The sequence below is a fragment of the Athene cunicularia genome, assembly GCF_003259725.1.
Source record: "Athene cunicularia isolate RWA chromosome 10 unlocalized genomic scaffold, athCun1 chr10_part1, whole genome shotgun sequence".
In the NCBI taxonomy this organism is placed as follows: Eukaryota; Metazoa; Chordata; class Aves; order Strigiformes; family Strigidae; genus Athene; species Athene cunicularia.
The window spans coordinates 22,839,917-22,862,425 of record NW_020799112.1 but is presented as its reverse complement, the minus strand read 5'-3'; the positions used below and the strand labels follow the sequence as shown (position 1 = coordinate 22,862,425).

The following is a 22,509-nucleotide window of genomic DNA, read 5'->3' as shown; positions in this document are numbered from 1 at the left end:
GCCGGCAGTGGTCTGGGCACACCGACATCTAAAGAGTTGTCAGGACTGAGTGATCAGTGTCTTTGTGCAAACGTATACAGAAACTGGGTGGTATGATCAAAATGACTGTTCACAGCATTATTTTCAGAGGATGTGAGCAAAAAAAAGATTTGCAGTAATGGAGACAGGAGATAGAACCTGGACAAGAATTTAGTCTGTGACGGTGGACAGGAAATGCTGTATTTTAGCAAAGTTAACACTAGTGGAAATTACTGGTGCAATTTAGCACAGACTTGCAGTGAACTTAGAAAAATGTAAACTGAAGATGATGTGAAGATTACAGAACTGACTGACAGGTTGAATGGTGATACTAGCCACAGTAATCAAAAAGTAGAGAGCATTCAGGGGAGAAAGATTATAAACTCTGTTTTCTGCAGACAGGAATTGTTCTGGAACAGGGTGGCAGATCTGTCAGGTACAGAACAGGCTGTTGGATCTTTGTAAGGGGATTGCCTGGAAATAAAGAGGCATCAGTCTTTGGATTTACTTCTCACTAGAGAACCCATGTAGGAAACCAGAATGGCATTATGAGCATCTTATGAAGGACTGCTTGAAGTGGTAAGAGGAAAATTGGGAAAGGGTTGCAAACTTGCCTTCCTCCTTGCTATCTGCATTACTTCGTTTGACAATCCTGTGTCAGTCACTGCTAGTATTAATTTATCTTTTCAGTGTTGACAGAGTATCAGCAATAATGGTGAGAGAGATAAGCAGTATTGTGGAAATAATTGTACATTTTGTACATTTGAACGAGAGATTCCACAGTGCATATTCAAGATGAGATTATGTAGTACAGAATTGCATGCTATGGCACATTAGTCCACAGAGAGCAGATGCAATTGTGTTCTGGAGGCAGGAGCTGCTCCCAATGGCCTCTGTAGCATTGTCACACAATATGTTTTGGAGTGTGGATTCATTGTTTGTTTTTTTTCCACCTAAGTCTCTTCTCCACTTGATTTACATGAGTAATTCCAATTACCTTTATTATCTACTCATGAAGAAATGAATGGCTCTCCTGCAATATAATGAATGTTAGATGTAGAAGACTCCTGATAAATAATTTTCCTGTAAACCCAAATATTGAAATCATAACCTTTGCCATCCTCAGTGTATTTATCTGGTCACTTGGTGAAGTTACCTACTTTGCTTGAGCTGCTCTCTCTCAGTGTGATTAATTGTTTTGTTTGCATGGCATATAGAATAATCTATGAATATATAACCTAAATTGGTTTAGGAATTAGTTCCTTATATAAGAAGTATAACAAGAATCTCTGGTGCATTATGAGAGTAGAAACAATGGAGACAGGTATTTGTCAGAAGGGAGCATGCAATAGCTACTCGGAGTTACTTGCTGCATGTTGCATCACATATTCATATGGCTTTTTTCAGCCACATTTGAATCTGTATGAGGTGCGGTGAGTGGGAGCTGCAGTATTCTGAGTGAAAATCATTGCAGAAAAAAGAGGAGGCTCTGGGTCCTTGTATTAGTCCACTGGTCAGTCATAGAGAACACTGTCTGAATTAAACTGGATACTTACGAGACACTAATCGTTGTCTGCTGGTCTGCCAGGGCAATATGAGCTGTAAGCTGCTCTGCTACAGTTCTGTACCGCTGGCAGTGACAGAATTTCCAACAGCTGAATACAACACAGGTACTAGAAGATCAGGGAACAGAAATCTCCAGGATTGTAAAGAAAGGTGGGATATTGATACAGGAAAATGACCTGGAATATGAAAACTACATTGTGTCCTGATTGGATTTTAAAGGGTGAGTGGAAGGTTTCTTTAGCTTTGGGTGTGTTTGGTACTTGAGCTCTGGGTAAGGCAAGTGGGTAGTTTGGTATTTGCAAAAAACACAATTCTTAAAAAAAAATCTGAAATTAAGTTCTTAAATTTAAGGTTTAAATATGTTAACCATAAAATTTAAAGGATGCATTTAAAAACAGTAGTTATTCTTCTATCAAGTGAGTAGATCTGATCTCTCTTTTCCATAACCCCCAGCATTTGCACATTACTTTATTTTACACATTGAAGTCACTCATACCTATTGTAGTGATCTGGATTTTTTTTAATACTAAGTTTCTTCTTTGAAACAGATTGAACACAAATTTTGTATTGCATGGAGGCTAGTGCTTTGCCTGCTTTACATGAAATAGAACCTTTTCTTAAACACACAGCATCCAACCCCAAATTTCTAGCTTATGTGGCTGTGTTTAGTTTGCATATGCTGTAAGAGGGCTTGATAACCTTCTCTCTTTTGCTGGAGATGCCGCTTGAACAACATACACCCAGGAGGTATACTCTTAATCAGAATCCCCATCTGCTTCTTGGCTTATGTTCCAATTACAGTTAGACCTCTTGCACATACTCACATCTATAATAAAATTGATGGTTTCACTATTGAGAAGCAGCATGTGACTAATGGTGCATTGTACCGTGCAAGCTTTTGCTTAAATATATTGTTCCAATCAAGTTAAATAAAGGAATACAGAGCAGAAATTTGTCAGGCATACAGTCCTGGGTTTTTTTCTGGAGACCACACTGTTCATCAAGATGGTTTTCAATCACCTGAAGACCAATAACACTGTAGCACAAGATGTTCTTTCAGGTTTAGAAGAGATTTTATGGGCCAGAACTTCAGCTGGCATAAATTGGCTTCTGTGCAGCTATAATGATTTTCACCAGCTGAGGATCCACCCTGTGTTCCTATAATTACCCACTGGCATCTGCAAAAAGAATCATGTGATGGTTATGCTAATACATCTGAGGTTATAGAGCAAGAAATTTTTTATGTGGTTGAATTTTTAAAATACGGACTTTCGTGTGTGGATTCATGGCCTATTCAAACATACAGCAGCTGCACATGAGTCTGAAATCTCCTTTAGAGCAACAGCTATTGAGCCATCAGACTTTTCAGTATTAAATAATTGATCAGCAAACTTTTCTGATATGAAAGAAAAACCGCTCATTTGCATAGGCGTAATCTTGTGAAATATGAGTTTCTTCTGCACGATGCATTTCATACTCTGTAGCCCCTGGTAAGGTCATCTTTCTGCCAGGACTCATCACCCAGAATATTGTCTGATTTTCCTTGGATGCACATCTAGGGCTAGGAATTGCATTCTTACAATTTAAAATTTTCTTGCAAATTTGACACATTCTGTATATGTGTGCCTTTTAATAGTTTTAAAAATATGCTCCACTGAATAGTTTGCATTAGAAACAGCTGTAAACAAAGAGAACCCAAATACAATGCCAAGCAAAAATCTAATTGTACAATAAATGGGTCATCTGCTCCTACTTCCAACTTAAAAAAAAAAAAAAAAGGTATCTCATAGTTTGTTTCCTTCAGCGTTAGCCTAGTGCTTTTTGTAACAATGCATTACTTGGTTAGTTGCCTTAAAGGAATGCTGTTTCTTGGCTTATGTGTCTGTCTGTCTTCCTCAGGGTACAGTTTTCACCTGGGGTGTGTCTCTGAAAGCTTAACAAGTCAGAAAAGCACTGATTAGATGAAACAAATAAAAGGGGAGAACAAATCCCAATAAATCTGAGCTGCCCATGCTCTTGCATTATGTGTAGAATATTGTGTGCTTGCCTCTTACTCCTGCCTTAAAATAGGTAAGGAGCTGGCCCACTCCCTGACTTTAATTACAATTAGTTTGATTCTTCAGTAAACTGGGCTAAATTTCTGCATGGTTACACACTACTGGAAACGGTAATACACCTGTAGACTTTTTTCTCACCTGCATTCTGTCTTATTTTGGATTTTCCCTGTTGTCAGTGCCCTATTTCAGTGATGATTGTATGGCCTGTAAAATTTTGCACTGAATTTATCATTGTTAGAGCAGATTTTCATAGACATCTGTAACGTGTAGGAAAGCTTCCATGAATCAGCCCTGCAATGTCAATACTGTAAAGACGACGTGCTTTGGAAACCCCAGCGTGCTTGCTGAGGACATTTCCCTTGATGGGGCTGTGTAAGAAACAGCTAAGCATGTGCAACAAACCTCATTGGAAGACTGAGACCCAACCCAACCTCCTTTTTTTTTTTTTTTCCCCTCCCCTGAGGATTGAGTTTTATGGTTTTAAGCAAAAACAACAGAAGTGCAGTGAATTTTGAAGCTGCCTTGCCTGTTCACCTCCGTCACATCAAACAGAAGCACATCTGAAAGAGAGGAATACATGGTAAAACCCTGTGCTCTTCCTTCCCAGCTACTGTACTTAGGAGGGAGACACTTTAACAACAAACAGAAAGCAGACGTGTTTCAGAAATTGATTGATCGTTCTTATGAATAAAGAAGACAGCAAAACCAAGACAACTAGGACTTACTGTAGGCAACATATCTGAAGAGGATACACTTGAAAGCACTTAAAACAAAAGGCAGAGAACCATGCCAAAGGAACTTGAAAGACATTAAACATTCACATGCTGATTGATGATGACTCTTAGGAGTTAACATGCTCAGGAGAGCAAAACCTGTATCTCTGTGGAGCTGCTGTCATGGAAATTGAGTCTTTAGGAAAAGGGAAGAACAAACAGACAAGAAAGCTGAACGAAGAATAGAATTAAAATAGTGTATTTTGTCTACAAAGAAATAGATCTAAACAGTGAAACAAAAATCTCTTTGACAATAAAGAAAAACAATGAGAAACACAAACCTCTTATCTGAATAGGTGAAAGTCTTCACAGCATAGACAGACTAATCAGTAGTAAAAAATATTTCCAGTCATTCATTTCTTCTGCTGACTGCATGATTTTCAGCACCTGTGTCTGAAACAAGTGGTTCTGGCCACCAGCGCCAGGAGGCACTTTCAGGAATAACACTGAAGGTTTAGGTTAAAACAACCCTCAAACCTTTCCCTGCAACATTCTTTGTTCCTTTCTCATGTCCCCTCACCCTAGTGTCGCCTTGCTCTGACTCAGGAGCTAGCACGTTTTGGCTTTCTGCACTGCAATACTGTAATCCTTATTAGGGAGCATAAGGAATGGGAGGATGGGGAAGAATAGTGGGGGAAGCAGGTGAAATGGTTAATTATCAGTCCCAAATATTTTCTTTGTTCCATGGCCTGAAACAGTTCTTGCTAGTCTTAACAGCACTTGGGTAGTGGATTGGCTAGACCCTTGGATCTGATGTACTGTGGCAGTTCCCACATTTCTACAGGATTAGAGAATAGGACAGAAAATTGGCTTACTTAAGGGATGAAGGAACCTTAATGCTTTGAGCATCAGTTAGGATAAACATATATATAAAATCTTCTCCAAACTTTTTGAAAATCCTGTCTGAAAAACTGCCTGAAAATATTTTCAGGAGCTTTTCCTTCTAAAAATGTCTGGATCTAGGCAGAAGAAAGGAGCATTAAAACAATATTGCAAATTTTTAACCTTTTTGAACCTTAACATTTCAACTTAGGTTCATCTTAATTGATTTGGGACAAGCAATGTGATCTTTTCAATGGGATTTATGTCAGCAGATTTTGTAATCAGCTGCCTGCTTTTATTCCTTGGCAATTCTGCAGGTGTGACAAGGGCATTTGAAAGTTCAGGGCTTCTCAGTCTGCTTACTGCTGTCATGATGGGAGCTGTGGTCCTTGGGACTGGATTTTATCAGGGTTATGCTAGTGGCAAGATTTCCTCGAAAATGCACAAACTTACGCTTGTTTCCTACACTAGGATGAACATATCTAATTTTTTCTGGTTTATTTGTAAAGGTAGGGCTATAAGACTGCATGGGATTACTTTTTCTCCCAAGTGACCGGAAGTGTTCTGCAAATCGACACCATTAAAGAATATGACAGTCAGACTGTGGCTGATAATAAGCAGTGTATTATCTGCAGATTATGTTTTAGGCCCCTGAGGGAATGTATAGGAAAAGCTTTTGCCAGATGTAAGCTATGGATCATTTGTCATTCTGACACTGAAGAATCTCAGACTCCTTCGTGAGCACCAAATTTATTGGAAATTGAAAACTATATACACCCCAGCCACTTAAAATACAAGTTGATATCTTAACATGAAAAGACCAAATGTGCCTCTAGGTAGGAGTGGTTAATTACATTTTTTGGGTGGCTGGCTGAGTAATATGTATGCTTGATATACAATAGTGAGCAAAATGAAACATGAGGCTGGAGGAGAATGGCCTGGTGTTATCTCCCCACATATGCCCTGTCAGGATAAACCCAGTTCAATTCACAAGAAAATAGCTAAAAAAGCAGAAGAGTCCTTAGACAAAGACTCTGGCAGAACCCTTCAGACAACTGAAGATTCTTCTAACCAGTTTCTAGATAGTCTGTGCAGTCAGGTTGCCTTCTGTATTCCCATTACTTCCCGCTGGCTGCTGAGGGGGGGATGCTGTTGTTCCCTTCAGTCCTACAACAGATTTCTGTATTATTAGAACTAGATTTTATTTAACAAAAGGAATGATTATGTACAGAAAATGTGTGTATTGTTCTTGGCAGGGCAGAAGAAGGTAGGAAGGGGTTATTCGCAGAGGTATGGTAGATATTTTACTGAGTTAATTTGAGAAACAGGTTTCCTAGAGACAGCTATTCCTCTTTGAAGATTTCCCCCCGTATGTTGTATAATACTATATAAAATCCAGTGCTGAATGATCCCTTCTTTATTTCAGTGAAAATTGTATGTTGGAAATTAACTTGTTCAAGAGATAATTCAAGCAATGGGTATGTTCAGCTGCGGTGCTACAGAATGGTGAAACAATCATTGACTGTTCACATAAACAGAAATGAATGTCACCTACTAGAAAGAATTGAAATACTTATTTCTCTGTTAGTTCTGGAACTGCAAATCTTTGATGTCTGGATTAACCATAGGATAATTGATTAAGTCCACAGTTGTTGAAATGATTCATAGCAACGAATCAGTATTAGACTTGAAGTGACTGTGACCATGAATTCAAACAATTTCTTGGTAGTGCCCTGTAAATACTGATGTTCCACAACTGAAATGAGAAATGGGAAGAGCTATTAAACATTGGATTTAGCACAGATGTTTCCTGTTAGAACAGATGAGTAAAATTTCAGTATTCAATGGGCCTTTAGCACCCGCCCCCATCTGTGCTATTAATTTTTAGCATTGTGGAATAGCCCAAAAGAGCAGGTGTATAATTAAAAAGAAATCCCACCAGGCTATTTTTTCTACCTCTACTTTCTTTTTTTCTGTGTTCCCTCATTTGTATGTGGAAACATTTTATGGAGGGCAACATGTATAAGACAAGCTAGTTCTCCATCTGGGAGTCTCACTCATTGCAGCCAAGTGCACTGCAAACAAGCCCTTGAGCATATGCTACATACACAAGTGCTAATTGAGAGAGTCTGATGATGTCATCTGCATAACAGGAATATTATTTGCCAAATGACCAGTTTGTGCTTGTGGCTTTTAAGTCGCTCTGGTTCAACAAAGTGTTTGAGAAGTGCCTTTGCTTTGGAGAGGAAGCTGAGCAAAGGGCTGAAGGCAAGCTGTGCTGAGTGACTGGATGAGCACTGTGAGAGCAACAAGGTCAATAACCAGAAGAGTTCCCAGAGACCCACTCAAATAAAATGGTGGTAAAGCTCATTTTCAGTAACTTGGCTGGGAGATAGGAGAAGGAAGCAAGCGTAACAGCACCTCTGCCCACGACATGCGTTACAAACACAAACAATTTACTGTGTAAACCAACTTTTCAAGTTTCTTTCATGCATATTTAATTCAGGGTTGAATGTCAACCTTCATTTCTCACTCACAGACATTCAGGTGTTGGATATATGACGTTAAAGACCTGAGATTTGGGGATTACTTACATTTTATTTTCATTTTATTTTCTTCTATACTTCAGTGTGAGTTTGCACCAGAAAAGGAAATTCTGTTTGCAGAAGTCCATAATGCCTTCTGAGACAGAACAACAGTATCCAGTATAGTGTTAAAAGAGAGGGGTATGGTATATTGTAAAAGTGACTTGAGAGCTCAGAGCTCAGAAACTTTTCTTTAAGGTAAGAGAGATACTTAAGTTTTGCCTACATAGTTATTGAAAATAATTTCAAATCCCTGATAGAGAATTACAAGTACCAAACTAAGTATTAGATTTTTTAATGCTACAATTGCACATTTTTACAGTGAGAGGAATGCCAGGATTCTGTCATCCACTGGGGGAAGAACCTTGCTACCCCCAAGTACCTCTGTTTTGGCTGAAGTGCTAAGACTGTGCAGGACTCAGACTCATAACGGCTCCTCTCATCCTGAGCAATTCAGCCGTCTTTCAGGGAGAGGCCAGGATGTAGTCACAAAACGTGTCCCTAATGTAAGCTGCAGTTCATTGATCCTCCCATTCTTTCAAATGTTAGAGTGCATAAATACAATTTATTTTCTATTCTTGAAAAGCTTAAAAGCTCTAGGATATGATTTAACTGGAAAATTACCATTTCACTTTGATTTTGGAGTTCTTGTTTTTCTACTAGAGTGACATTTAGATGTTTATTTTCCAAACAGTAAGAATGCATCCCTGCGTATGGCCATGGCCATATCACGGTGGTTGACCCTGGAAAGAGGATAAGGTAGTGAGAGTTTTCAGTCCCTTTTTGGTCTTCAGGGATTTGACTCATGCAAACTGTAGAGTAATTTCTAAAAAATTTAATTACATTTATTTCTTAAGAGTAGGTACATGCTTAGAAACTGCTGGTTTTGGGTTTCTAAGTAAGTCTATTTCCGAGATACAGATTCTGCTGTCGGGTACACTAGTGTAACGCAGAGTTGTTTCACCATGGCAGATGCATTTGTATTCGTGATGCTGATAACAGGTTGTCCCAGATTTTGATCTAATACTGAGAGGATTCGCTTCATCTCCCTCTGTCTAGTCACTGCATAACGTTGTATAAAGCTGTTGTGGCTAGCAATGGACATACTTTCCTGGTGTGGGATTATTCTGCACTGGTGCCAAGCTGTTGGTGCAAGGGGCAGTAAGTTTCTGCTATCGTTACCTTTCTTGTAAATAGCAAAGGGAAAGAGGATTCTGACCTGTTATCCAGAAACATGGTTCAAAGATACAGCCCAGCTACAGCAGATCATCAGACTAGTGCTACACATGTTTTAATAAAAAAACCCTGTTAATGACAAAATCTAATGACAGTATGTATTATAGTTTCCAGCTGTTTTGTCTTTCCTTTTGTTCTGTCTCCAATACTCCATGCTGTTGAGAAATAATCCTGCCTTTCTTTCTGTATCTTTGTCTATTGGCAGTTCTCTCCCTTACTGTTCACTTCCTCCCTGACCCTGGTGAGCCATGGTTCAAACTCGCTTGGCTGTGAGGTTTTCAAGCAATCTATATATGTGTCCCACTGACTGTAGTATTGTTTACTTATTGTTAAAAGGACTTCATTTAGATAAATAACATACCATGTCCTGTGCAGCATCAGCTGGTAAAAAAAAAACCCAAGCAGGTGTATTTAATGCCACCTTTAATATTGTTTACAGACTGGATAGTGAAAAAGCGAGGAAAAGTAGCCCTTTGCTTCCTCGAGCTGTTTTTTGTGAACAGTTTCGTTGTCTGTTAAGAAATGCCTTTAAACAACTCCACAACATTCAGCTTAAAAACATAAGCAGTAACAATGTTTAAAATATGACATTAGGGTCCGGGTGTTTGGATCTGGGTTCTTTCTGCATCCCTAATTTCCCGTTAGTTCACTGGTAGTTCACACTTCCCACTGGTTTAGATGTCCCATTTGCTAGAGGGACGTCAATAGTACTTATTTTTTCTGCAGTGTGGCAAGACTGAATGAATCCTCTGTAAGTGGCATTGTATTTTCTGGAGGAAAGATGCTATATAAGTCAAAGTAATAGTTTTGTATTTAATTGAATACTTCAATCTAACAGATGGGAACAAAGCTTAAGAAAAACAAACTTTTTTTTTTCCCCCCTTGCATTTTTCTGCTATTTTTATCTCTCAGAACTTACTTTGAAATGAATGCCTATAAAACGAACATAAATGTTAACAAAATACATTTTCCCCCACACAGTTATATGTTCCCACATCAAAAACTTTAATTTCAGATTTCGTGTTTTTAGACCACAGACATGAGGAGGGCAGACTGTAAACGCGGGGAGGCAAACAGCCATGCCGTGTGCTGTTGGGCTGTAGCTCAGCTTTGCTCCTTTGCAGTTGGGGCATTGCTTCCCCCCATCACCTACTCACATCTGTTGGGGTCCTGCACATTCTGTGGGGCAGATGTATTCTTTCTAATGAAAATAATAGCTCTCAAAAGTTGATGACTATCTGTCTTTTACAGTCTCATGGGCTGATCAACTTTCTGTGGTTTTTGAGTAAATATTGGTTGTTGTCAGTGAAGGGTGAGGTGTGCCGTGGTTCCATTCACAGCCCAACAATGACACCCACTGAGAGGGGTGGTGTCCCCGTCACCTGCTGCAGTAGATGACTTCAGGCTCTTTACTGTTACAGCCAACAAATTCAGATTTATTTGCACACAGGCTCCCTGCTTCCTTCTGCCGTGATCCCTACATAGCAGAGTTTGTGCCTCTGCCCTGGCCTTGATTGCAGTTCAATCTGTGCTGCTTTTTCCAGGGCTTCTGACTGGGGGGCCTGATGGTTGTCTTTCCCAAAACCTTAAGAGGTGACATATTATTTGTTGAATAACTAGGGAGGCAAAGCACAGGTATTGATCTTGCAGATTTCCAAGCTGGCTAATAAGTTTATGATGATCAGAGAACAGGTAAGCAGTCTAAAATACATTTATTATGGAGAAGAGGAGCCGCACTGCAAAGACATCATCCATGGGTTATGCAAACCTTTCTAAGCCCTTGCTTGCTGTGGCACCATGAACCTGTACCTCCATGTCTGTGTGTTCCTTCACTCTACTGTGGCATGGAACCCAGGGCAGCCGCCACTGCCCTGCGGTACCCTCCTGCTACCCTTAGGAAGAGCACAGAACCAGCTAGCCTTGCCCCTGGAGATCTTATTAGCTTAGTTCAAGCAGGGCTCAGTGTCCTGCTATGTATTCCTTTCTTTTCTGTGTTCTAATTATAACTTTAGAATTTAATATATTTTTTTCAATTTCCAAATTCCATTTGACATCTTGTACCAAAATTTCCTGCAGAGAAAGAATTCAGACTATTGGATAGAAACCTTTCTTGTCACATTCCCTCACAGATGGTCCAATCTGTTCTGCAGTTCATGCCTGACACTAGTTAATCTGGCAGCGCAGGAACACACTTTAAAAATTCAGGTTCTGGATTAGGCTCAGCTGTGTTCTGTAGCCTGAAATTGTAGGTATGCACTGGCACACAAACCACATGTGAAGAGACTCGCCCTGCTGCTCTCACTTACATGTGTTTTGGAGAGAGATCCATGTTTGGTACAGATTCAAAGACACGTGAGAAGTGTCTGCCTTTTCAAATGAAGGTGTCTGGCAAGTTCACCTGTGGTAGTACAAATCAAGATAGACATAGGCCGTTCTCTTCTAACCACCGTGGATGCGGAAAATATATCGATCGGTGGTTTGGATTATTTTATTACTTCAAATCAACAGTGAAGATTTCATTTCCTTTGCCCTTTGGAGGGGAACACTTCTATGGGGAATGGTCTACACAGAAATGAAGTACATAGAGCACCTGATCTGGCATGAAGGTAAATTGCCACAAACTCCTGTGTCCCTGCAGTAGCCTGGGCTGTGTAGCCGTGGTTGGGGCTGTGGCGCTGGAGGCTCCTACAGGATTAGCTGTGTCTGCAGTCTAAGCACACCACTTGGCTCCAGGCAGATGTTCTCCAAAGAGGTCAGATCTCTGAAGAGACAACCTTGGCACTGAGTGTGTGGGACCCCAGCTGTGTCTCACCTGCTGCTGCTTTGGGGTAAAAGCACTGGGTAAAATGAAAGGCTGCAGCACCAAGTGTTCACAGCGTGCTCCTCTGCAGTAGGCCCCAGGTAAGAGGCTTTGGGGACCGGAGGGAAGTGTGCAGGGTTTGGTCACGCTTATTCAGTGCTGTGACATTTTTGGCTCATTGTTTGATCCAAGAAGCCAGTGTGGACTGCGGCCTGCAGGGATGGCAGTTCTGTGTCAGAACTGGGATCCAAATCAGCTGAAAAGGTAACTAAAAGTCTTATCCTGAGCTGGTCTTTCATGGTCCCCCTTTAAAGGTACGGTTTAGAAGCTTGTCTTGTAAGTTACTATTAACTAAAACCGTTTTTGGCAAAAGGAGCCTTTTCACAATGTGTTTGTGTAGTGTCTAGCACAGTGGATCAGGCTCTAGGAATCACCTATACATGAGCAATGATTAACTGACAATACCAATTCCCCTGTTGTTTTGCATGAAACAGGTTGGATAAACCATTACAATTTCATCTTTTTTTTATCAGAAAGGGAAGTAGAAGTCAAAAGATTGAAAAACATTGCACTAAATAAAAGATTTTCAAAACTTTATCAAAGCATTGGATAAACGCTTTACACTACATATTTGTTAGGTCAAATTCTGCAGTCTGTCTGGTTAAACCATCTTACTCCAGTGCACCATTTCGAAAATAATAGCAAATTCTGTATATATGTTTCTTGTAATGAACTGTGGTAAGTCTCATTGTGAAAAGCGGAATAAGAATGTGAATTATGTTGTGGGGTTTTGTGTTACTGGTGCATTACACAAATACATTGTAATTACTCAAATATTACTTATGACTTAAAACATTGTAATTACACAAATGCTTTAGAACTACTTTAACTTTGACATGGAAGGTCTAATGAAGATGCACCTTTGCTCAGTACCATGCATCTTGTATCTGAAACATATTTTAAATGCAATGTGCTACAAAAAATTTGGGATTTTTTTTCTTTATAGAACTACGGGACCATTTTAATCCTCTTAATTTTTTTTAGAAAAAGAGGTTATTGTGTTTCTGACAACCACATGGCATATTGATTCTTTAAAAATTGTGTCTTCCAGTCTACTTCTTCCAGATTAATGAAATTACCATGTAAAATTCTACAAAAGTTATTACACTTTAAATACATCAGTTTTTGTTAATGCAGAAGAGATAAAGCTGTATTCCATTTGCTCTAAAATCACAGTCTCCAAATGGCAGCAAACAAATTCCTCAAAATTCTACCTCTATTTTTGCCTGTCCATTCCGTATGGTATTTGTCAAGAGATAACACGAAAATTCAAATGAGTCATTTACTCAATCTTTAAGGCTGAGTATTGAGCAGAACATTTAATGTCACATTTTCCCACTCCTTTTTGCTGCAGAAATAAGAAATTCAAATCAAGAAATCAGGATGCCATTATGTTTTTATAGATCATATATCAATGTAAATTTTGAGATGGGTGCAGAATTTTTCCATAATTTTCACTAAAAGTAAAGAAAATAAAAGTCTGCATAAAAGCTTTTAGAAGTGTCCCTAGGGATCCCAGTGAGGTGCTGATGATTTTTGTTATGAATTAATCTTGGAAAATTTCACAGTCGCAAAACTCCTGAACATTTAAAGAAATACTGCAACTTTAAGAACAGTTCTTAAATATTTGGTCTGGTATAACCCGGGGTCTGACTTTCAAAGGAACTGAATATTCCTGATTTTAACTGACTTCCAATTCCTTTCCTCTGAAAATAACCAATTTCAGAATAAGTGGGGTTTTGGCAATAGGGTGATTTCCAGAAGAATAACTCTTTAAGAGGGGGTTTAAGGTCATGTATAAACACATATCACAGACTGGTTTGGGTTGGAAGGGACCTTAAAGCCCATCCAGTCCCATCCCCTGCCCCGGGCAGGGCCACCTTCCACTAGCCCAGGTTGCCCAAAGCCCCGTCCAACCTGGCCTTGAACCCTTCCAGGGAGGGGGCAGCCACAGCTCCTCTGGGCAGCCTGTGCCAGGGCCTCACCCCCTCACAGGGAAGGATTTCTTCCCTATGTCTAGTCTCAATCCACCATCTAAGTTTAAAACTGTCACCCCTCATCCTATCCCTCCCCTCTGATGATGAGTCCCCCCCCACTTTCCTGCAGCCTCTTTCAGCCCTGGGAGGCCACTCTAAGCTCTCCCCGGAGCCTTCTCTTCTCCTGCTGAACCCCCAACTCTCTCAGCCTGTCCTCACAGGGGGTGCTCCAGCCCCCCAGCATCTCCGTGGCCTCCTCTGGCCCTGCTCCAGCAGGTCCGTGTCCTTCTGCTGTTGGTGCCCCAGAGCTGGACCCAGCCCTGCAGGGGGGTCTCAGAGTAGAGGGGGGGAGGCTTTCTGGGTTGTGAGGGCTCACAGTCAGTTTTCCAACTGTTCATACCCCCAAGTCCTTCTCCTTGGGGCTGCTCTCAATCCACTCCTCCCCCAGCCTGGATTTGTGCCTGGGATTGCCCCAACTCATGGGCAGGACCTTGCACTTGGCCTTATTGAACTTCATGAGTTTCACATGGATCCACCTCTCAAGCCTGTCAAGGTCCCTCTGGATGGCCCATCCCTTCCCTCCAGTTGTATTTTTCCATTTAGACCTAGACAGACTTGGTCTAACTCAAAGAACTGGTGTGGTCTGCAGATTCTTTTTGATTTAGCTATAGGTTGACGATACCCTTTTTCCCTTTTTCAAGGCTGTTCCCTTTGAGAGGAACAAAATATGTAATGAAATTCAGTTCTTGCTTGGAGTTACAGGATATGTGTATCACATTTTAGATTTCATAGCAAAGGATCTTTAGGCTGTATCACTGGCAGATGACTACAGTTGTAGTCCTTAGAAAGCTGTTAGTACTGATATGGAGTGTATCAAATATAGCCAGTCTTCATTAGGAATTTTGACAGCCTAAGGAAGGCAAGTTTGGATATACGGTATTTTGCTTGTATTTGCTTAGATTTTGGGCCATTGTATCCCTGTATTTTGTTGCTATATTGTCAGGGGAGCTATTATTCTGGATTGCATGGTGATGACTTCGTTTTATAAAACAACACAAAACAAAAAAGAAAGCAAAAGGAATTGCTTTTGGGAGAAGATGATCTTAGAAGAAAAATTTACCTGATTCAAAATGAACACTACAAAATATGACAACAAAGAATTTAGATAATAACTTGAAAATATGGATTTAGACAATATTTCCTCATTTATTCAGTGCATGTGATTTGCTAAAGCAAAGCCCTGGAGCAATTTTATGTTAAACACTTGGCTTCGTAGTGATAGCTACTAGTAATTAATACATGTCCCAGTTACTATGAATGTGATAATAGCTGACATTGTATAGAGTTGGCAGTTTCCTAATGTACCAAATAAGAAAATGCAAGTGTGAAATGTCCATTATACAGTCATTTCTGAAAAAAAGTTCTTCCCTACAAGGCTGCTGAGTTTCACTGGTGCTCATGAATAGGAGTGGTTCTCTTCTGCTAAGGAAATTGGGTTTGGATTTTGCCGAGGCAAAGTGGGTACGTTGAGACTAGTGGGTTCAGAGAAGGAAACCCCCTGAAAATCTGATTTTAAGGAGCTGACCTTGTGTCAGAAGGAATGAGGCCATTGTGCGGCAGAACCGTGCTAGGATGCTGCACAGCCGGGTGCTGGTGCTTGCTGCCTCTGGGCTTGGCAGGGCAGCCCATGGGGATCACCTCACAGCACCCTCATCCCTCGCTTCCCAGGGCAGTCAGGACTGTGGAGCTCCAGTCACCTCCAGTCCAAGAAGCAGCAAAATGCCTTTGTGATCCTTTTCTGCAACAGACTGGTTCATGAGGAGAATAACTCTCAGTCCTTGGAAGAAATCGAATAAAATTCCTTTAAAATTTGGTCTGCCAAAGGAGGAACTACTATCACAGATATAAGCCATAAATATATTAAAAGTGCATGAGCTGCAGTGGTTAGTATAATGCCTTCTGGGAAACTGGTTTCATTTTTCCATTTCTTTCAAGATCTGTTGTAGTGTTTTGAGTGACAGAGAGTCAGAGCTATAGAAAATGGAACATTTCAAAATTGATTACATTCTTTTTCCTGGGCAGGCACTCTGGTCACCTGAAGGAATACTGATCCTCCTCCTTTGGTGATGACAAATCAGATGACCCTTTAAAAATACTCATAAATAATATTTTTATCACACAGGTATTAGGGAATTTTTATGGTGGGTTTTCTAGATTACCATGGTATAACAATTTTAAGTATAGGCAACATAATCTAACTTCAATTGCTAACTTGAAACCAAAAAAGCATCCTTTGACTGCAGTTCTTGGACTTCATTCAGTCAAACTTTGAAGGAACAGAATGTGTTTTTTGTATAAATCAGAACCAAACTTAAACACATGGGGTAATTTGCATGCTGAATTTGAAGTTAAGATTTGACATAACAAAGGATATTACAAGAAACTATGATGAAGTTTAAAAAAAAAACTTACAAAGCTAAAGTTTATTGCCAGTACTGTTCTTGCAGATCAAAGCTATGCTAATATGGTCTAGGGTTACTTTAATATTGTGCAGCTTCTTGTTCCCTCAGTGCATGTTTTAAGCATGCATATCACTCACTTTTATAATAAAGTAACTTGGAAAAGCCTTCTGCTTTGTATTGGCCTCTTGAGGTAAAAAGTCACAGAGATGTTAAGTCTCACATTACTTGCTCCAGCTTCATTATGTTTGATGAAAGAACTATCTTGGTCATATCTTGTAACATGCAGTACTTCCTCAATAACTGGGCTGCTGTAAGGAACGGCGTTTTCTACCTGGATAATGAAATTCTGTCCTAGTTATTTCCCTGGTCGTCTTTGTATGATACATGCAGGAGGTTGGCAACATATTAACAACTACTGCACAGCAGGATGGAAACCTTTGAAAAGGAATTTTGTTTTTAGGGAGGATGAGAGGAGTCTGTATGGTCTTCCTGAAAGATGTGCAGCTTTTTATTCTCTGTGCAGGAAGTGGTGTGTGTATATTCTAAATATATTTATGGGTCGGAGTGTAAATGTTAGGCTCTGTGAACTCCATGACTAAAACCAGACCTATCAATTATGTCAGTGGGAGGTTACTGCCGAGATCAAAAGTAGATTATAGGCCTGGCTAAGTCTGCAGTCATGCAGCTGTGCTGGGCAGCAAGCTCGATGTGCTACCCTGGCAAAGAGTATGTTACTTAATGTGGCTGGAGCATATTCCAGATTGCTGTGAGTGAAAGATTCTCCCTTGAATAAAAATGCTGTCCATGTAACTGTCTCTGCACTATGGCTTTTGCTTGTGCCAATAGTCATGTGTCAGCTTTGCCCATGTTCATGTCAACAGTGTTTACCAGCTCTGATTCATAGAAGCCTTACCTTCAGTAAACAGACTAACAGGGCTAAGCTGAGCCCTTGCCCTGTGCCCTGGTGAAGGGCTTGAGCATCCATAAGATTGTCTGTGCCAGATGGGGCAGGGATAGAAACAATTACTCACGTTGAACAACCCCAAATAATCCTAGGGCATCCAAATCCCCAGTCAGTCATCAAATTAAAATTGCAAAGGACACTTTTTTTTCTGATTTTTGTTTTGTTAAGAAAGCAGAAAAAGCAACTCCCAGCAGTAACCTAATTTGCCCTAAAATCATTGGATGGAAAGTTCTTGGTCTTCCTCATGGGTATAAGACAAAATTATTAGGTTGGTTTTTGTTTGGTTTTTTTTTAATGTCTTTTCAGTGTACGCGCTATAATACAATTACTCCAATTTTTGCCATATTAGAGCATAGGGTTTATAACTAAGGGATTGCAAGGCATTCAGTGCAGAAGGATTGAGAGATGATGAATGCAGAATCTTTGTTATACAAAGTAGAAAGTATTGATCAAAAAATGTTCTGAGGCAAACCAATTAGGAACCCATTGACAGGAAAATGACCTGCTCATTCATCTTTCAGATGAAATGTAAAACTTAGGTCCACATCATTTGTGGCTGTTTTAAACACTTGAACATTTTTACTGAAATCTGAATGCGATTAATTTTGGTCTCTGGCCAAACTCCAAACGGAATAATTATTCTACTTACTCCTTTCCTCAAATACAGCAACAGCTTATTGGGAACAACGGCATTCCTAGTTTGCTGACCTGAACTGCTCTAATATTGCTGTGCACTATTAACTGCTGCCGTATTTCAGAGCGTGTCTGGAAGTGCACCATGGCCGGCTGCATTTCCATGGTGGACTACATGGCCTCTGAACAAAGCTTGTATAACTTCAGCTTGTTTAGAAGGGACAAAAGGTGCTGTATGTGTAAGTGCTATCACAGAAATAGTTTTAGACCCAGAACATGAGATCACTGAACAGGGGAAGCTGACAAAGACTATTGGGGAACAGAGGGTGTGTGCTCATGGGTTGGGAAGCTGGTGACTGCTGATTATGATGAAAAAGGTACTTCCACTGAGAAGAACTGGAAAATGACAGAGCAAAATGGGGGGCAAAGGGAGAGTGGAGATTTCCTAGAAACAGAAGGCCCAGTGCTTTGTGGATACTTGTTTTTGTATAATGAGGCTAGCTAGCAGGATGTACTTTGTTTTACTTCTGGAAGTGAAGGAGATTAAATAGTTGACAAGTCTGATAAACTTCCAGAAGTTCTAAGATGGTTTCTTAAGGTTCTATATTTTGTTCCAATTATGTTATAGCTTCTTTTAGAAAGGTCCATATTCTGCCTAAAAGGTGAGGGAAGGCCTGAAACAGTGTAAGTTATGAGCAAGAGGCTTTTACAGGCTTTGTTTTCCTACTGTGCTCTTTAGCTACAGCATCATCCTTGGTTTCCAGTGCTCTGGCCATTGTATAACACCTGCACTACCTACCTGTAGTGTTTTTAAGCTTAGATGCTCAACTGCACTGCTTTTTCTAAAAAAACAGAATAGTCTAAACACACAGAGTGAAATGACAAAGTTGTTTATGTGAAGCTCTCCTAATTGCAGGAGAGCCACATGGCAAGAAAGCACTCCTAGCTAATCCAGGGGATGGTTACAGTGGCAGCAAGGAACAGATTTTAACCCAAAGGCCTTGGCTTTCATTAACCTTTGTCTCTGTGTTGTGAGTAGAAGCACTCTCTGATCTTTCCATATAGCCTGAAAGCAGACTGCGCTGTAGAGCTGGAGAGGTTTTTTTCTGTAGATAAACTGAGTTTAGCAACTATGAAGCAGAGCTGCATTTCTATTCTTCTAAGTGTAAGCAGCTTCTTTCTCCTTCTCTGGTTAGTAGATTTATAGTCAGGAAAAATCAGAAATTTATTTCCATCACCCAAGCTATTACTAAAATATATTTTTAAGTGCCTAGAAGTCAGATCAGTAGTTAGCAAACCTGAGAAGATACAACCTTGTACAGAGAGCTGGTGAAGTCTTGACCCAGTACTGTAATCCAGTGGCACAAACAGTCCACACTCCTGGGCAGCTCTCCACCAGCTCGGGGTGGCTGTAGCTTGTTCCGGACCCGAGTGGGACACCGTGTGGTGCAGGTGTTTCTCAGCACAAATACCACAGGGTTGTTTGGGCTCCCCAGTTTCTTTATACCTCGGTGGATGAGGCTGCCATCTCCAGACTGCAGCTACTGCATTAGCCTTTTGGCTGTGGATTTGTGAATTGTAGCATAAACCTGTGGGGAAGTGCTGTATCCAGAGAACAAAAACACATACGGGTTTTGAAGTACGGTGTGCTCTAGAACAAAGGTGCTATATTCAGGTGTTCATGGTGAACTTGGATATAACTATTCAGTATTTGTCAGTTGTTGTGTGACTGGTACCAGAACTCTTAAGTCCCTACAGTTTTTCTTTCCTAACTTTGAAGCATTTATACCAGAAGTGTTCTCTTCATTAGTTGTTATCTGAAATTACTATCATGCTTTTATATATTGCTAGGATCTATTCCTAGTGCTGTTAGGATGTATTGGTGCTCTTTCTTTTTTTATTTTCTCTCTTATGAAACTGTTTTGAAAATATGGTGGTTTTTACAAATAAGAGAGTATCAATTCCCTCCAAAATGTCAAAGTTTGTCATCAAGGGAAAGAACAAAAAAAATCATATTGTGCACATTACCAGTCAAAGGGAGTGCTGACCATTGTGGATGGTCTTCTATTCCCTACCAGACCGAAACAAAAAAGCATTTAGAGAAATTGAAGTGTCTTTGAACAGCCTGTTATGGGCAAAATGGGTTCATTTTGCAACAGACTTTATTTGCTATGAATAATTTGATGAGCTTTATTTAATTGGCAGACACAACAATAACCAAGCATATCACATTTCCCACAGGCTCTGAATCATGTTAGAACCCTTTTGCACTGTTAAATGTTACTAGTTTCCCTCTTTTAACATCTGTTTTAGTCAATCTTGCCAAGTATCCATTCATTGATGTTATAACATGTTGTTAAATATTTAAAATTACAAAACAGCTTTAGGATGGTTCCTGAACAACTTTTAGTGTTCTCTTATTTTGGATTTTTTTACTTTGTACAGAACTTTAAAAGAAAACACAGAGATATATTAGTAAAAAAAAAAAAAAAAAGAAGGGAAACACAGTGAGTGCATCATTAACAATTTCAGCAGAATTACAGATTCTCATTTGGATTTCAGTAGAATATAGACATCTACATCACAGAGTAAAATATGTTTTTATCCAGACAGAAACAATCCACAGCCTTTTCCTTCCTTTCAGTAATAGTCCAATTCACTGATGTTAAATTATATTGGAAAACCTATTAAAACCTAAGTAACGTTTACATGTCAGCAATTCTCATTCTGATGTAGTAGATAATAGAGACTCAACACTGCAATATTTGGGTCCCAGGATGAGTCAATTCTTTTTGACTTGAAGGACCAGCCCTGGATATTCAGTATAAGAGTAGGTTCCTAAACCTCTCATATGAACCAATTAGTCTTTTCACTAATATTCTCATTCATAAGTGACAAGGGATCTTATGCTGATTTAAGCCTTCATTCTAACCTCTCTGTAAAAAAGCAGCTTAGTTAAACAACTTCAGTCTGAACAGAATTCAGACCACAATGTACTTCTTATTATATACAAAAAACATGTGCTTACCCAGCTTCGCCTTACTTGATGATATGTTCCAGTTTGGCATAGACTATTTTATAAAATGAAAATTGAAAAAAGACGTTAATGAAGATTCCCTCCTTAGAAACAGTGGATAGATATCACAAGCAAACATGTCTCAATTTCATATCCTCTTCAACAGAAGGCACAACTCTGTCACATATTTGAATAGCTGTTTTTTCAAAATTGGCACGTTCTTCAAAATATTGCTAAATAAGATCATTGCGTACCACATTCTTGTGCCAAAATACACAAAATACGCTATATAAATAAGTCACATATGCATTTAGGCATCCAGAACAGGATCTCAGAGTTGGCTTTTTTTAACTGTAAAATAAGAAGCCTCTATTATGAGCTAACTGCTATTCTCTCTGTGAGACAACCATAACATTTATCTACCCAAACTCAGCAGAACTGCTTCTCTCAAATTATAGCAAACTACCAGAGACAGAAGAGAAAGACAAAAGATTTAGGCCCAGATCCTGGCCATTTTTAAGTCAAAGGCTAGTCTGTCATTCCCTAAAAGAGACCAGCATTTTGTTTATAACAAACAGTTACTCTGAATCTGGCTTTATGGCCAAATGAAATAATATGGAGTTGTTTGTGTACGCGGGAGATCAGATTTCCTGTTACGACCATGAACGCATAAGCTCGTGTACAGATTAAGATGTGCACGGTAGTCTTCTACATGCTGGATCTCATACTGGAAAACAGGTCCATGTAATAAGATATGAAATTTGAAGGAAATAGAGATAACAGTTAAGGCCTAACATGGGATTTAATTGATCAGATACAGGGACAAATACAAAACGGCTTTTCACGGAAAGCTGTGTATGACATACACCAGCAGTCAATGGGCCTGTTTGCTTACCATCAGTCATGACTGAGGACACTGTAAGTCTATTCTGCAGGATCTCATGAAGGAATATCCTGGAAAGCGTGATTTTGTGGAAGCCGACCAACCTGGGTTTCAGTCAGAAAGGTTCTACCTTGTTAATTTTCTTACTTCCCTCAAGAATACAGAGTCAGAGCTGTGTCTGGCATGGATGGTACAGGGGATGGATGCAGTGCATGTTGAAACAGATGATTCTATGCTTTAGTAAGAATCGCACAGCAGGAGAAAAAGCATGTAATGGATAACAATCCAGCTTTGAACAAGATACTGAGTGTGATTATTAGAAACTGGTGCATTTCCTTAAGGATCTGAGAGAGACCTTTTGTTTATCCCTGCATCTAACTGCATGGAATGGCAATATCAATTTTAAAATAATCAGTTGCTTACGAAACTGAAGGTAAAGAGGAGATTTATCAATTTAAGATTATAGTGAAGCTGAATGATCACTCAAGTACAGTGCAGACAAACTTAAATTAATGCTCTCAAGTTTACGTAAGTACATACTGCAAGTTCACAGTAAAACTGAGCTGGAGGATTTTAAGAATTCTGTCTGCCTTCATCTTGGAAAAAACTCTTGAACAGCTGTCCAGTTAGAGAAATGAACCCTGCAGAGGGTTTGAGG

General features: G+C 39.7%; 1 protein-coding gene across 2 annotated transcripts in view; it reads right to left on the bottom strand.

Annotated features, from left to right (window-relative positions):
• The window catches only part of LIPC (lipase C, hepatic type), a 71,060-nt gene extending 50,034 nt beyond the window's left edge, over window positions 1–21,026 (bottom strand). The window contains exons 1-2 of one of the 2 annotated variants that reach the window (XM_026856442.1): window positions 20,981–21,026; window positions 19,981–20,023 (exon numbers count right to left, since the gene is read on the bottom strand). The gene's annotated coding sequence lies outside the window, so the exon portion shown is untranslated. The remainder of the gene's footprint in view (window positions 1–19,980; window positions 20,024–20,980) is intronic. The other variant, XM_026856443.1, reaches the window with a different exon arrangement.
• Window positions 21,027–22,509: the final 1,483 nt, after the last annotated feature.